Raw genomic sequence first — 15340 nt, forward strand, 5'->3', positions numbered from 1 at the left:
TTCATAACTGGAAGTCAAATCAGGTAACTTTATTTGGACAAATATCTGCCATTTCTGGTGCTTTTCAGCATCTCAGAACTGTTTGGCAACTTCCATCAGGAGTAAAGTAGATCAGCTATCAGCTTATGTTGTCACGTTGAGAGGATGGTTTGGACCCAAAATGCAGTAACCCAGGATGACACGAGGCAGAGGTGGATATGAAGTAAAAATCCTTTTGTTTTAGGAGGCTGGGCATAAATCCAAAGGCAAATGCTGGCAAAAAAGGCAAAACAGAAGCTCTTTCATGAGCAAGATCAGAACACACGAGACGGACAAAACAACACTGACAACGACAATGGACTGATAAGACACAGAGACAAGACAGGGCTTAAATACACTGGGGCATAATGGGAGGCAGATGAGCTGCAGGTGTGTGGAGTGTGGGGGGAGGACCAGGACCTTCCACTGACCTTCCACCACTTCAGCTGACAACGTTGACCTCCGACCCGGAGATAGGTGATACACCTTCTAAGGGGTGGAGCACTAGTCAGTCTGTGAATACTCTGGTTAAACCGGGTTTTTCTGTTCCTGTGTGGGACTTCTATATCGCAGATATAGAAGTCTGGATAAGCTCGCCAATTATGTAGTGTAATGGTTTATGGCTCTTTTATTAAAGAGGAACCATCCTACATTTTAATTTGTGATATTAATTTGTAATGAATTAATAACCAAATTTTATAGGGTTAAGAAGACTCAAAGGTTGTTTTCATCGATAAACTGACGATCATATCCGTGTGTCTGTGTTTCAGTTCAATGAAGAGACAAGTTTGAAAGTTAAGAATTTTAATTCTTAATTTAAACTTATGATTTGAAATGACAAGCATAGGAAATTAATCAACATTGGCAACCTTGTTGGACAATTTTTAACAGTTGATATTTTAAGCTTGCTCAAATAGACCTTGTGTTGAATGTGTGAAGATTGAGAATGATGTGATATGAATGCGTGTGTGCGTCTGATTTTGCTTCAGGAAGAAACAGGTGTCTGAGTGAAAAGTGATGGTTTGAATAAAACTTAGTTCTTATTAGAAAAGATGCATCAAACGCTATCTGGTCGTGGACTGCCTCACCGACTTTCGGACCCTCTTTTAGATCCGGGACGTCACAGGAGGATGTTTCATCCAGGACACCTTGGCTGGCAGAGAAGACGAAGGTGTCCGACGCTCCGGTCCAGAGTTGACCTCGGTACACGTTGATGAAGCGTTTGACAGATGCGCTTTCTTAAGTTTAAATTACTCAGAAATTAAAGACTCTGTACGAGTCTGCGTTAGCAGTTGCATTTCAGCTATTCTGTCTGGCTTGATAGTAATAACGTGGGGGGGGGGGGGGGGGGGGGGGGGGGGCAGCTCCCTTCCCTGTGGTGTTCGTCCAGCATGTCCTCTCTCTCTCGTTGTCAAATTCGAACTCCTAACATGAACTGAAACTTACCAAAAGCCACTTCTCCTCCCAAAGCAAAACTTGTGCGTCAGAGCAAATGTGTTTTGGAGTTTACTGTGAGAGTAGACCTGTGTGAGCGAGTGTGAAGGTCATCACTAAAACATCTTCAAAACATTATTTAATTAAGCATTGATTCATTATAGTTATTATGATTAACCAAAGCATAATAATAATTCATTTGATTAAAATACATTTATAATGAGTAAAATGGTAAAATGATTGTTTAGCATTAATAAACAAAGGAAGCGTAAGACTCTTTTATTATGACTAGCTTTCATGAGAACTCCATCTTCTGGCACTGCAGGTGTTCAGATGTTGTGGTTTCTGTTGAATCTTGCAGACTTCATGTCGGCAAAGGTCTTAATCTGTGGGTGAAAGTTCTGAGCGACCCAGCTCTGACCCAGCCTGGCCAAATACAACCTTTGGCACAGAAAACCCATATTTCCTCACGATACAATCCCCCCTTTCGCGACGACATGGTGGTCAAGCAAAAACCACCTGACGTCGTGACCTCATTAACGTGATGTACTCATGAAGGAAGACATTGCCATGTTCCAGATGAAGGTAGGAGTGATGAAGCATCTCCCCACGTCTCGTGAAGAAAGGATTATATCCTGATCAGATGATTAAGGCCAAAACTGTTGCAAATCATTGTAAAGTAATCCACTTAGGAAATCTTGAAAGCAAAGCTATGTCAATTGCAATAATATAAAGGTATTCAAAAGGATAAGGTCAGCTCATGTGTCCACACGGAGCTGGGCAGGTGATGTAATCCTCGGGCGTAGTCCAGACGAAGTCCAGTGAAGACCCCGATACCTCTTGAACCATGACCGAAGCCCCATGCGACAGGAACCAGGTGGAGGAAGGTGAAGACGACCCTCTGATGGCGGAGACCCCCATGGAATGGAAGCAGACATTGAAGGCCAGACGAGCTCGGAGAAGGAGACAAAGTGAGACAGCCCATACGATAGATTGCGTTTGATGCAAATCAAAGAAAATAATCAAAACCTGTCTATGGGTACCTCTGGGAAAATGTGAAGGCATTTTGTGAATTATCTAAAGAAGAAATGTTCTGCACCCTGTTCTACATGTCATGTAAAAAGGTGATGCAGAGAAAACACAAATAAAAGAAATTAAATCCTAACTGATATGTGAAAATCAGCAGGCTGCACTGATTAAAGGCATATATAAAAAAAATGAAAATGAAGGCAAATTGGCTTGTAGCCCTTTAAGGGAAATTTTAACAAGTTAAAACCTGTAATCAAATATAATCACTCTACACAAAGCACTATTAAAAATAGAGGTGTAAATCAGTACTAAAAATGTAAATCATGTAAATTAAACCTAAAAATGTGGGTTAGTAACAGGTGTCCTGGCTGAAGGCAGGTAACCTGAAAAAAAAAAGAAAAAACTCAAAGGATATCACATTTGTTAAAAATTCATCCCACAAAGAATCGAGTGAATTTGTAACGTTCCACCAGTTAGTGGAAAAGAATCCAGTCAGAATCGATTTGTTCATTAAGCGGTTTGAATCTGGTGTTACGAGCCCACAGAGAAACTTGTTTGAATTTACCTGTGGGTCCCGTTTGGAACTGGAGTGAAGCGGATGGTTTAGTTGTTAGATCAGAACCTGATTTTACCTGTTCAAAGTTGTTTATCAGCTTATCGGAGGCGACGTTTTTGCGATCTTTTATAGGAGTGAACTGGAGATGAAGAGACGATGCTCGAAGATCAGGAGGAGGCTTCACACCCCCCTTTTGTTTCTCAAACTTATGCCGTGTCTGTGAGACAGGAGAAGCATAACAAACAACAGTTCTTAGGCCCTTAAGAGCCTGGTCATTAAGAAGATGCACAGTGTCACCCGGATCATGCTGGAAGAGCAGGTGTTCAGATGTCCAAAGATCTGGAGGTTTTGGACTTGGAGGTTCTGAAAAGGAGTCAGGCAAGAATGGTTGCGTCACGGGTGTCGAAGCAAACCTAGCCATGTGTAGAATCAGACACAGACATGTCACTAGCTTTAGGAACATGTTCTGTCCTGAATACTGACTAATCAGGGAAGAAACTAACATGACCTAAGAGTGAACCTAAAAACAGAAAAGCAACCATATATCTAAAATTCTAAAGGGAAGGAGAACTACAAAAACCAGTGGGACAAAACATATTAAAGAGACTAATAAAATGAAAAGCTGAAACTATAAACACTGCAGAGGGATGACTGGCTGCAGAGGGGTGACTGGAGAAGACTAAAGGAACACAGGAGACCCATAAATGAGATGCAGAGAAAGGACACAAGAGGGCGCTATGAAACACAAAAGGAGAACCTGGAGTGGGAACTGGAGGGGCTGGGGAACAAAGGGACACAGAGCATGACATATGTACAGCCAGCTTTAGGAGCTTTGGACGCCAAACACAAATTTACCCCTTGACTTTGGTCAAAGATGAAGTTTAAAAAAGCCACACCAGCAGAGCAATGCTGTCATCTTTTTCAGTTTTATGGCATTTGCAGTAAGAAAAATATAGCAATGGTGTTTGGACAAAAAAAATAAAAATAAAATAAAATAAAAAATTAAGACTAATTCTTGCGTCTTTCAGTGTTTTACAACATATACAGTATATATTTTAAAACTGATCTTTCACTGAATAGTTCTAATAATAACTAACAAGTTATGAATGCATTCAAGAAAAACATATTTTCTTGATAGAATTTGACAACAGATATGTGTTAATAACATGACTATAAAGGTCCATGCATTTTTGTAATGTTGTGTCGATGCCTGATTTGCTCGAAGAAACTTTTCTGGCAACAAGCTTCATCTTGAGGACTGAGGCAGAAATTTGCTGATAGGTGCAGTGGAACTGTAGTTGGGCCTATTTATTTGGATAGTAGACCCTAAGGGTGACCCCTCGCATGAGACAGAGGTCTGGCAGCTCTGGTCTTAATGCAGGCCATGAGCAAACTGTGACACATAACCTTGCCCTGTCACCACCCTCACCAGTGTGTCAGTTTACATTACTGCGATTGACGTTGAGCCTACACTCCAGTCCTATGAGATGTGAGGCTCTGGATAACCTCTCCCTAGCTGTGTACCAGGGCTAGGACATTTGGGGCATGGTACTACATCAGGATGCCATCTGTATTTGTAGCTGGTACCAGTTTTATCAGAACTGCCTCAGACGACTGCTTTTAGGTGACCTTTCAAAACGTACTAGAAGCGTGACTCGGTCCCTGCATTTTTACATTTGGAAAACTATTTTTATTTCTTATTCTATTTATTCCATCAAATTCCGTTGCTTGGTTGTTTTCTATATACAGCAATGCGTTGTTTATACTTTTCAAGCTGACAAGCTTTGGCTAATACTGTAGCCTTGTGTTGGCGGCATCACTTCCTTCTCCATTAATCAAAGTGACGTCACCAATATCTGCGGTGCTCTGAGGAAGGCTAGAGTGTTCAAAGATATATTTACTCAATATTTATTTATCCTATATAACAATCTGGCAGCCATGTTGATGGCATCAGGAGTGTAAACAAACCGTAGAAACAAACATCCATCCATCCATCAATCCATTGATGCAGCTCCGATCGGCTGCCTCAACAATGGAGGCACGGAACAGGGTCCATTCAGACTCAATGTCCCCCACCTCCCCCGGAACATTTTGGAAACAAACAGTACATGTTAAATTCCCAAAATAGGTATATACAGGGATATGTTAAAGCAGCTTTCCGGAGTTTTCCCCTTTCAGAAATTATGTATGATTAGTCAAAAATCCGTAAAAGTAATTATCTTATCATGTACTGTGATATAATGTAAGCAATTCGTCTTTTTTTTTCCTACCCACGCCCCTGCCCCGCAGAGCTCCATGCAATAGGATCCTGAGCGCTGACCAAAACTAACAAATAGCGTTAGACTACTGCTTATTTACTTCAAATTTAAGGAATACCTCGGCTGATGCAGAGTTGATGAACTTTTCACGAACAAGTAAGTCTCTAAAATATAAATATACGAGAACACAACATGACATGAGAATAATACTCATAAAACAACGTGTTTTAGCTCTGTTTGTCGACTACAGAAGCACATTTAACAACAGAAACATGAAGTCACCATCTTAAAATAACAGAGCAACAGACTTTTTGTGTGATATGCTTGTCAGCCACCAGGTGTGCCATCGGATAAGAGAAATACTCCAGAAAGAAGCTTTAAAGGGGGAAGCCAGGGACCAGTATATGGACAAAATGAGCATTACAAATGGTTTGGATCCAAGACTGGAGCTCCAATGACTACTTGTTGCCGCCTGAGTTGTGCATAGTGGACATTTGTGGCTATTTTGTTTGTGGTGTGAGTGGATGTAAACATTCTGAAAAGAGGTAAAATTTTAATTAGCTGGTTAGGGTTAGCTTTTCTACTCTGTCCAAAATGGGGTTTAGCAGTTCAGGCTAGCATTGGCAATTGGTTGGGCTAGATTTGGCAGTAGTTTGGCTTAGCGTTGTTCTGCGGTTAGCATTACCACCTCCAGCATTATACAGGTCCTTCACAAAAAATTAGCATATTGTGATAAAGTTCATTATTTTCTGTAATTTACTGATAAACATTAAACTTTCATATATTTTAGATTCATTACACACAACTGAAATAGTTCAAGCATTTTATTGTTTCTAATATTGATGATTTTGGCTTACAGCTCATGAAAACCCAAATTTCCTATCTAAAAAAATTAGTAGATTTCATCTGACCAATAAAAGAAAAGTGTTTTTAATACAAAAAAGTCAACCTTCATATAATTATGTTCAGTTATGCACTCAATACTTCGGGTCTGGAATCCTTTTGCAGAAATAACTGCTGCACTGTGGCGTGGCATGGAGGCAATCAGCCTGTTGCACTGCTGAGGTGTTATGGAGGCCCAGGATGCTTCGATAGTGGCCTTAAGCTCACCCAGAGTGTTGGCTCTTGCGTCTCTCAACTTTCTCTTCACAATCTCCCACAGATTCTCTATGGGGTTCAGGTCAGGAGAGTTGGCAGGCCAATTGAGCACAGTAATACCATGGTCAGTAAACCATTTACCAGTGGTTTTGGCACTGTGAGCAGGTGCCAGGTCATGCTGAAAAATGAAATCTTCATCCCCATAAAGCTTTTCAGCAGATGGAAGCATGAAGTACTCCAAAATCTCCTGATAGCTAGCTGCATTGACCCTGCCCTTGATAAAACACAGTGGACCAACACCAGCAGCTGACATGGCACCCCAGACCATCACTGACTGTGGGTACTTGACACTGGACTTCAGGCATTTTGGCATTTCCCTCTTCCCGGTCTTCCCCCACACTCTGGCACCTTGATTTCTGAATGACATGCAAAATTTGCTTTTATCCAAAAAAAGTACTTTGGACCACTGAGCAACAGTCCCATGCTGCTTCTCTGTTGCCCAGGTCAGGCGCGTCTGCCGCTGTTTCTGGTTCAAAAGTGGTTTGACCTGGTGAATGCGGCACCTGTAGCCCATTTCCTGCACACGCCTGTACATGGTGGCTCTGGATGTTTCTACTCCAGATTCAGTCCACTGCTTCCGCAGGTCCCCCAAGGTCTGGAATCGGTCCTTCTCCACAATCTTCCTCAGGGTCCGGTCACCTCTTCTCGTTGTGCAGCGTTTTCTGCCACACTTTTTCCTTCCCACAGACTTCCCACTGAGGTGCCTTGATACAGCACTCTGGGAACAGCCTATTCATTCAGAAATTTCTTTCTGTGTCTTACCCTCTTGCTTGAGGGTGTCAATGATGGCCTTCTGGACAGCAGTCAGGTCGGCAGTCTTACCCATGATTGCGGTTTTGAGTAATGAACCAGGCTGGGAGTTTTTAAAAGCCTCAGGAATCTTTTGCAGGTGTTTAGAGTTAATTAGTTGATTCAGATGATCAGGTTAATAGCTCGTTTAGAGAACCTTTTCATGATATGCTAATTTTTTGAGATAGGAATTTGGGGTTTTCATGAGCTGTATGCCAAAATTATTAATATTAGAAACAATAAAATGCTTGAACTACTTCAGCTGTGTGCAATGAATCTAATATATATGAAAGTCTAATGTTTATCAGTACAATATAGACAATAATGAACTTTATCGCAATATGCTAATTTTTTGAGAATGACCTGTATATTACACAGGCTGAAGTGCATTGGGACTTGTAAAGAGATGTCTTGCCTATTGCTTTTCCCCCTCTCCTTTACAACATTTCTAATTTGCATAGAAAGCAGGTTGGACACGGCTAGTTTCTGGTATGCTACAATGAAAAAAAAAAGGACCAACATCAAGGTAAATTTGGTTTTAAAGTCACTCACCACTTCAACCTAAAAATTGCAGGCCTCTGTTTTGTTAAAATACTAAAACTGTGAATGTTGACAATACCAATCTCCCACAAACACACAGCTTCATGAATTATCGTATGAGGCTAAAAGCTAGCTATTTTTAGATTGCATGGGCTTTTTTTTTAATAATCAATAGTGCCTATGTTGGTGTGCATATTTTTAGTCTTTTTTCAGTTCTCAAAAAGAGAATCTGGCTCTCTATGATGTCTGAATGAACCACAGTAAAACACAGAAGAAGCAGTGTCAATGATGCATTGGGTTGGAGCAGGTGTGTGTGTGGTGTGAATGTTTCGCCTAAAATGTAAGTTCAGAAAAATCACTATAGTTGTACAAACCAACTTAGGTCAAGATTAAATCACATTTCTTAACTTTAAAAAAAATTTAAATCAGAAAGGAAAAAAGAAATTCTGACTTCCAACAAGAAAACAGAATGATCACATCACATGGTGGTTTACATAATGGTACATGTCTTTTGTTTCAAAAGCTGGTTTATACAATACAATGAAGAGGAGAAGTGCATTAACCTTCTTTGGAGAATTCCATGACCTCTTGATGAAGTACAATTTGTCTCTATTTTGTGGTCATCCACTGGGAAAGAAGAAAAAAGGGCCAGAAAAAGAAATTTTCAACACTGGGGAAACATTACTTTAGTTTCCAACTGTGCCTTATTTTACCCTGTTTTTCAAGAAGACAATAGAAGAGGACAAGCAAAACTAAGAGTCAAAGCGAAGGTTAATTGGAGGCAGGAGAATGTCAGCCAATTTTACCGATCACCCACAGGGGATGTACAGCCTTCAGAACAAAAATCCCCAAAACAAAACAGGATATCTGCAGAGTGTATTAGCTTCGTTTCTGTAATGGCTTCCTGAAGAGAGTGATGGTGACATCTTTTTTGCACTCTGTAAATCCCCCAAAGCATTTATGCATGCACAGAAGACAAAGTGAGAAAGTGTGTGTGTGTGTGTGTTTGTGTTAGAGTATGCTTCTATGTATGTGTTGTATGCTTTATGTCAAAGTGAGTATTGTTATTGCAGATGCAGCCTCCCCTGGAGCCGACAGGTGTTGGCAGGGAATCTCAGACACCTTTGTTGTTATGCCATAGCCATCCCCCCAGTTAGTTTTACACTAGCACATGGTTGGTTTGACATTACGGCCTCTCATTTTGGGCCTGGTTTGCCATCATGCTTTTCTAATAGATAAGAATGAAAAAAAGAAAAAAAGAAATGAGCTTTTTATGCCCTTACAGCTATTGCTGAAAAATGTTTAGTCTCAGTTTCAAATGCCATGTATTGTAACACTTTGGGTTGATTGATTATGACGTCCTTCACTCAAATTAGATTCACATTTTATAGGTTTCAAAAACTGTAGGAAAATAAAGCAATGTACCTTTTTAAAAGGATAGTTGAGATCTTTTGATGACCAGTCATGTGAGATGGTTATGCTCTATGCTTATCCATCCTGTTGCTCTTTATAACCAACCTCAGTTTGGAGAAACCTATCATTTTGACAGGATTGACAAGCTCATGGCTAGTTTGCCATTAATTAAGATAAAAGCACATTGCAACTTCTTGAAACACATGCAGTATTAAAAAAAAGAAGCAAACCAAGCAGTTATTTCAGAGAGCGCTAATTCAAAGAGCAACAGCATGTAGCTGTAACTCTATTTGTGAAGCCTGGGGCTTTTATCAAAAAACTATCGTAATACTTCTAGCAAAACAGGCATGCAATGCAAAACTGACAAAAGTTTAACGATTAATGAAAGATCGTGTGTGCGAACTGCCCTGGAATATTTTAGACTGGAGTCATTTCACGATGACAGTGATCTACCCTGGCCTTTGGAATGTATCCAAACTGAAGTCATTTATGCAGTTTTATGCATGAGGTAAGCAATTAACATTCTCAGCAGAAACTCACTTCAACAGATCTGCACTTTCGCTCTAGGGTATGGTTATACCAGTGGAAAAAACTGTTCAGGCCTCGAGAAAAAAGAAAGACAACAACTTTTACAGCATCTTCCTTTCTTGCATATGCAGAATGCCTGGACTGAATTGTCTGATCTTATCTAAATTAATGTTCTGCTTTTAATATTTCAAAGATTTCTGTTAAATTGTTTGTGAATTAAATAAGTAAATATCAAGCCTCTGAATTGGGTTTAAATCATGCTTTAAAATTTTTTTTGTGCTTTGGACAAAAGATGACTTAGCCTTGATCTTCTTTATAGGACCCCAGAGACTAATGACAGGGAAAAAAAGATTACTCTTGGTACAAAAAAGGTGCTGTAGTCCAGCCTTAATTGGTGAGTCCCTTTGCTAAGTTGATCTAGTCTTGAAGCTGCCAGTCAATGAACTGGTCAATTAATCTTTCCTCTCTCATAATGAGGTGAGGGATTTCCGATGGCAGTTCCTTCACACAGAGACAGACAGTCTGCCCAAAGGATCTTCTGTCCCTTCACCAAGTGACCTGGCAATTAAAAAATGTACCTCCCTACTTCCCATACCCCACCAGGTGGCAAATTGGTCTGACCCAACATCATACCAAAAGGACAAACCATGACTTCAAATCAACTTCAGAGACACAAAGGGGGCAGAGGGCACTATCTTCCATGAAATAAGATTGTTGTATTAAGGCTTATGGCCCCATATCATTCTGCCCTCCTCATTTTGAGGTGAATGAAAAGAGACTCGGTGGAGCCTCCCTGCTGGGTTTCAATGAGGTTTACGCTCTCAGAGGCGACAAAAAAGAAAAAAAAGAAACTGTGTTGTGGCCTGACTTTAATTTGACGATACAGATGTGACAGTGGGATAGGCTAAATGTTAAGGGTTAAATGTACTTGACCTAGCATTGTAGTAAGCTTTAAATCTATTTATAGAGCAAGAGCACAATGAGACTGATCACAGTCAACAGCAAAAGCCAAAGCAGGTATCAAACATTTGACCTTTATGTTCATATTATTTGTACTCATAACCTGTGTGTTATCTCCTAAAAATAGAAGCAAATTCAATACTAATGGATGTACAGAGGAATAATTAATCAACTACATGTTGGCCTTTACACAGCTTAGCCAATTATTTTCACACAGAAAACATTTTTAACTTGTTATTTTTGAAATATGATAGGTCACTTTGAGTTTCACTTGCAGGCTGAATGTAAAAAAGTCTTCTACCCCATTTCCTGCATTAGCCAGTGATAGAAAATAGACAAGGAAAAGCTTCTTGCATTAGAGAAAGAAGAGTGCCTCTAAAGATAAAAATCATGAGGAGCTTCACAACAACAAATAATAAGAAATACATAAAAAAATACCGTAATAAAAACTGGGAAAAAATAAGCCAATCAGATCAACATCACATTGAAAATAGCATCCAAGAGAAAGCAGAGCATGTCTCGGATAGTAGAAGCTAACCGTTAGCGGTAGCAACTCCACCACACAGCAGAACTCCTTCAGGCTTGTGTTATTTGTGGAGATAAAACATCAACATTGAAAAGCAAACAAAATCAGTGGTAGAGTTGTGTTGCTGTTATCCAATCAGAAGCTAGATGTCAATATCAGAAAATAAGACTCCACAAAATCTTCTGCTCCTGACGACTCTGACAACTTGCCAGATTGTTCATTAAAGGGGAGCCAGGCAGTTTTGGCTTGTTTTTAGCATCCCCTAGTATTCAGTTGTAGAACACAAAGCAAAACCTATCACCTCCCTGTGCATTTGTCTTTTTAACACCTTAATCTAACAGCTGAAATGTCTCCCAAGCCTCCATAGGAGCGATTCATCACTAAATTAAACAAATCAGCTGTGTTCATGATCAAAAACATGCAGGAAACGTGCTGGAACCAGACTGCAGCACCAGGTATGTCAGCTACATTTTTTCTAAGTCCCAACAGTGCGGTCCGCCAGCCTGAAGCTGCAAGTAGAATATTTTGGCCACAGAGGGTGATAGGGGCTGGGTCGCCTTTCATTAACTCTTTAATGGGTCATTTTAGCACATACTGGAAATTCTTTCAAAATATGAAAATGTTTCAAAGCATCCAATTAAAATAATTTAAACAGCAAGTTCTTGCATGATTTACCATTTTATAGCCTTTTAAGTAGGCTGCTTAGAAATCAAACTGAGCTTTCTGCAGTAGATAAAAATGGATTGTGACGTAACATCGCAAAGCATTCTGGGATGCAGGGTCATATATGCAAGCAGGCATTCATTATTGTTTCATATGGGTCTGAGTTGCTCTGATCAGGCTAAAGTTGCTTTTTCATCTCCTAAAGATTTTTAAGCAGCGAGGAACTAAGCTCTTCTGCTGGGGGGTGGGCTAATCAGACTCTAGATACCCACATTGAAGAGAACTTTTTGTCCACTTTCCAGAGCCGGGTAACGTCCACGACCACATGAAACAGCTGGAAAGGGAGACAGGTTAGGCTACAGACAGAAAAAGCAAAGCAGCGGTAATTTTTATGTAGAAGAGCGGATTTTAACTCATTCTCTGCCGGTCATTTACATGTTTTTACTGTGTGGGCGTTGGAACGAGCCCCCGCACCATGAGAACAAACATATCGCCTCTAAAGCCGATTTTCATCTGCATACGCCACACGTCACGTGATCATGAAGCAGAAAATCCATGTGTTAGGAGATTGTTTTGGGCTGCTGCTGTAAAAAAAGTGAGGCGCGAACTGGAAAAGCTTCTGCCGATCACAATTCAACAACGGCTTATGAAAGAACAGATACTGCTCGAAACACGCGGATTCTTCCTAATGTAAGAGGTGAGTCTCCGCTTTGTTTTGTTTGATTTGGCGGCAACATCATCCTAGCACGCAACGTTCTGTGACTCTTAAAAAACAGTAAAAACAGTGAGAAACGCTGGCAGCGAAGGGCTTTACCGATCAGGAAACGGCTGGCAGCGAATGAGTTCACTGTGTGGAGCAGAATAAGAAAAGCAGTAGATTTGCTCCTTACATTTTCCCGTAGAGAAACGTCCTAAATACGGGAATGATCAGCCGGTCCTATAGTGACGCTCTCAGATGTGGAGTTATCCAAGAGGGAGTAGAGTAATGCAGGAAGTAGAGGAAGTGAGGCATGTCAGACTCGAAGACTGGATTCGGGAGTAAGAGCTTTATTAGAGACTGCTGGCTGCAAGCGGTGCTGAAAAGGCTGACGGAAGGATGAGGTCTGAGTTAGAAAGGTGGAGGTTTAACTGTCTTAGCTTCTGAATACTCTGATCATGGAACACGGTGGAATGATGACTGAGTGAAGAGCCGGTGTGGCGTCTTCCATATATAGACATGGATGACGCAGGTGCAACGTGGAGGGAATCCCCGCGAGGGGCATGCTGGGTAATGGTCCGAGACAGAAGCCGGTCAGCTGGGAGAGCCCGGCCTGGGGGCTTGGACTCTGACAGGACCCCCCGGTCCAGGGACGGCTCCAGAAGTCCCCGGGCCACCTCGGTGGGCCCAGAAGTCCGAGATGAGGGCAGGGTCCAAGATGGAACGGGCCGGCTCCCAGGAGCGTTCCTCGGGGCCGTAGTCCGCCCAATCAACAAGGTACTGCCAACCCCGACCCCGGCGGCGAGCATCCAGAATGCGCCGGACGGTGTAGATGGGCTCACCGTCGAGGAGGCGGGCCGGCGGAGGCGCCGGAGCCCGAGGCGGCAGGAGTGAGGATTCCACATAAGGTTTGAGCCGGGAGGTGTGGAAGGTGGGATGGACGCGAAGGCTTGTAGGCAGCCACAGCCGGTACGTGTCCGGGTTCATGACCTTCTGCACGGGGTAGGGTCCGAGGAACCGGGGAGCGAGCTTCCTGGAACCGGCGCGGACCTGGAGGCCTGCCGTGGACACCCAGACCCTGTCCCCTGGAGCATAGGAGGGGCCCGGGCGGTGCCTGCAGAGGTGTTGGTGGGAGTAACGGGCGTTGGCCCGGGTGATGGAGGCCCGCGCCTTGATCCATGCATTTTTGCAGCGCCTCACCAGGGATTGAGCGGCCGGCACCGCGACTTCGGGTTCCTGGTGGGCAAAGACCGGGGGCTGATAGTCATAGCAGACCTCGAAAGGGGACATCTGAGTGGCCGAGGAGGTGTGGAGATTATGAGACAGCTCCGCCCAGAGGAGGTACTTGGGCCACTGCGAGGGCTGCGCCGAAACGAAGCAGCGGAGGTACCGGCCCAACTGTTGGTTTGCCCGCTCCGTTTGACCATTGGTCTGTGGGTGGTAGCCCGAAGACAGGCTGACAGAGGCTCCCACTAGATGGCAGAAGGCTTTCCAGAAACGGGCCGTGAACTGGGGACCACGATCCGAGACCACGTCGACCGGGAACCCATGGAGGCGCACCACGTTCTCCAGAAACAGTTCTGCAGTGCGTCGAGCCGAGGGGAGGCCCGGGAGGGTGATGAAGTGAACAGCCTTGGAAAACCGGTCAGTGACCGTCAGGATGGTGTTGAGGTCGTTGACCGGCGGGAGACCCGTGACAAAGTCCAGCCCCACATGGGACCAGGGGCGGCTGGGCACCGGAAGAGGTCTGAGGGTGCCAACCGGAGCCTGGGTGGATGCCTTAGAGCGGGCGCAGACGTCACAAGCGCTCGTGTATTCCTTAACATCCCTCTCCATACGTGGCCACCAGAGAGCCCGTTTAAGGAACCTGAGAGTCCGAGAGAAGCCTGCGTGACGAGACAGGTGTGATGAGTGGGCCCAGGACAACGCCTCACTGCGACAGGCCGAGGGGACGTACAGCCGACCGGCGGGGGTCTCTGGTGGCGCTGGGTCACCCTGGAGGGCGTTTTGGATGGCCTCCTCCAACGGCCACCCAAGACGGGCCACAAAACGGTGCTCCAGGAGGATGGGCGCCGGCTCGGACGTGGGCGCTGAATGGGTGAACTGGCGAGAGAGGGCGTCCGCCTTCTGGTTCTTTGTCCCGGGGCGATAAGTGAGATGGAACTCGTAGGGTTCGAAGAAGAGGGCCCAGCGTGCCTGGTGAGGATTTAACTGCTTGGCGGACCGCATGTGGGTTAAGTTCTAGTGGTCAGTCCAGATGGTGAACGGCTGAGTGGTGCCCAGAAGCCACTGCCTCCATTCCTCCAACGCCCATTTTATGGCTAGCAGTTCACGATCCCCCACGCCGTACTTCTGCTGGGTGGTGGAGAACTTCCTGGAGAAGTAGGCGCAGGGATGTAGCCTGTCGTCAGGGCCGCCTTGGGACAGGATGGCGCCGGCGCCGACATCAGAGGCGTCACCCTCGACCACAAAAGGGACTGCCTGGTCCGGGTGGCGCAGGATAGGAGCCGATGTGAAATGAGCGACTAGGTAGTGGAAGGCCCGAACGGCGTCTGGGGTGAGCCGGAACGGTTGACCAGGAGGGCTCAGTCGCGTGAGAGAAGTGAGAGGTGCTACAATGGTGCTAAAGTCTTTGATAAATCGACGGTAGAAGTTGCAGAAACCCAGAAAACTCTGCAGTTGCTTTAGGCTGGTAGGTAGGGGCCAGTCCTTAACCGCCTGGACTTTCTGAGGGTCCATGGTTAGACCCTGATCCGAGATCAGGTAGCCCA

This window comes from Nothobranchius furzeri, chromosome 4 (assembly GCF_043380555.1).
Source record: "Nothobranchius furzeri strain GRZ-AD chromosome 4, NfurGRZ-RIMD1, whole genome shotgun sequence".
Classification (NCBI taxonomy): domain Eukaryota; kingdom Metazoa; phylum Chordata; class Actinopteri; order Cyprinodontiformes; family Nothobranchiidae; genus Nothobranchius; species Nothobranchius furzeri.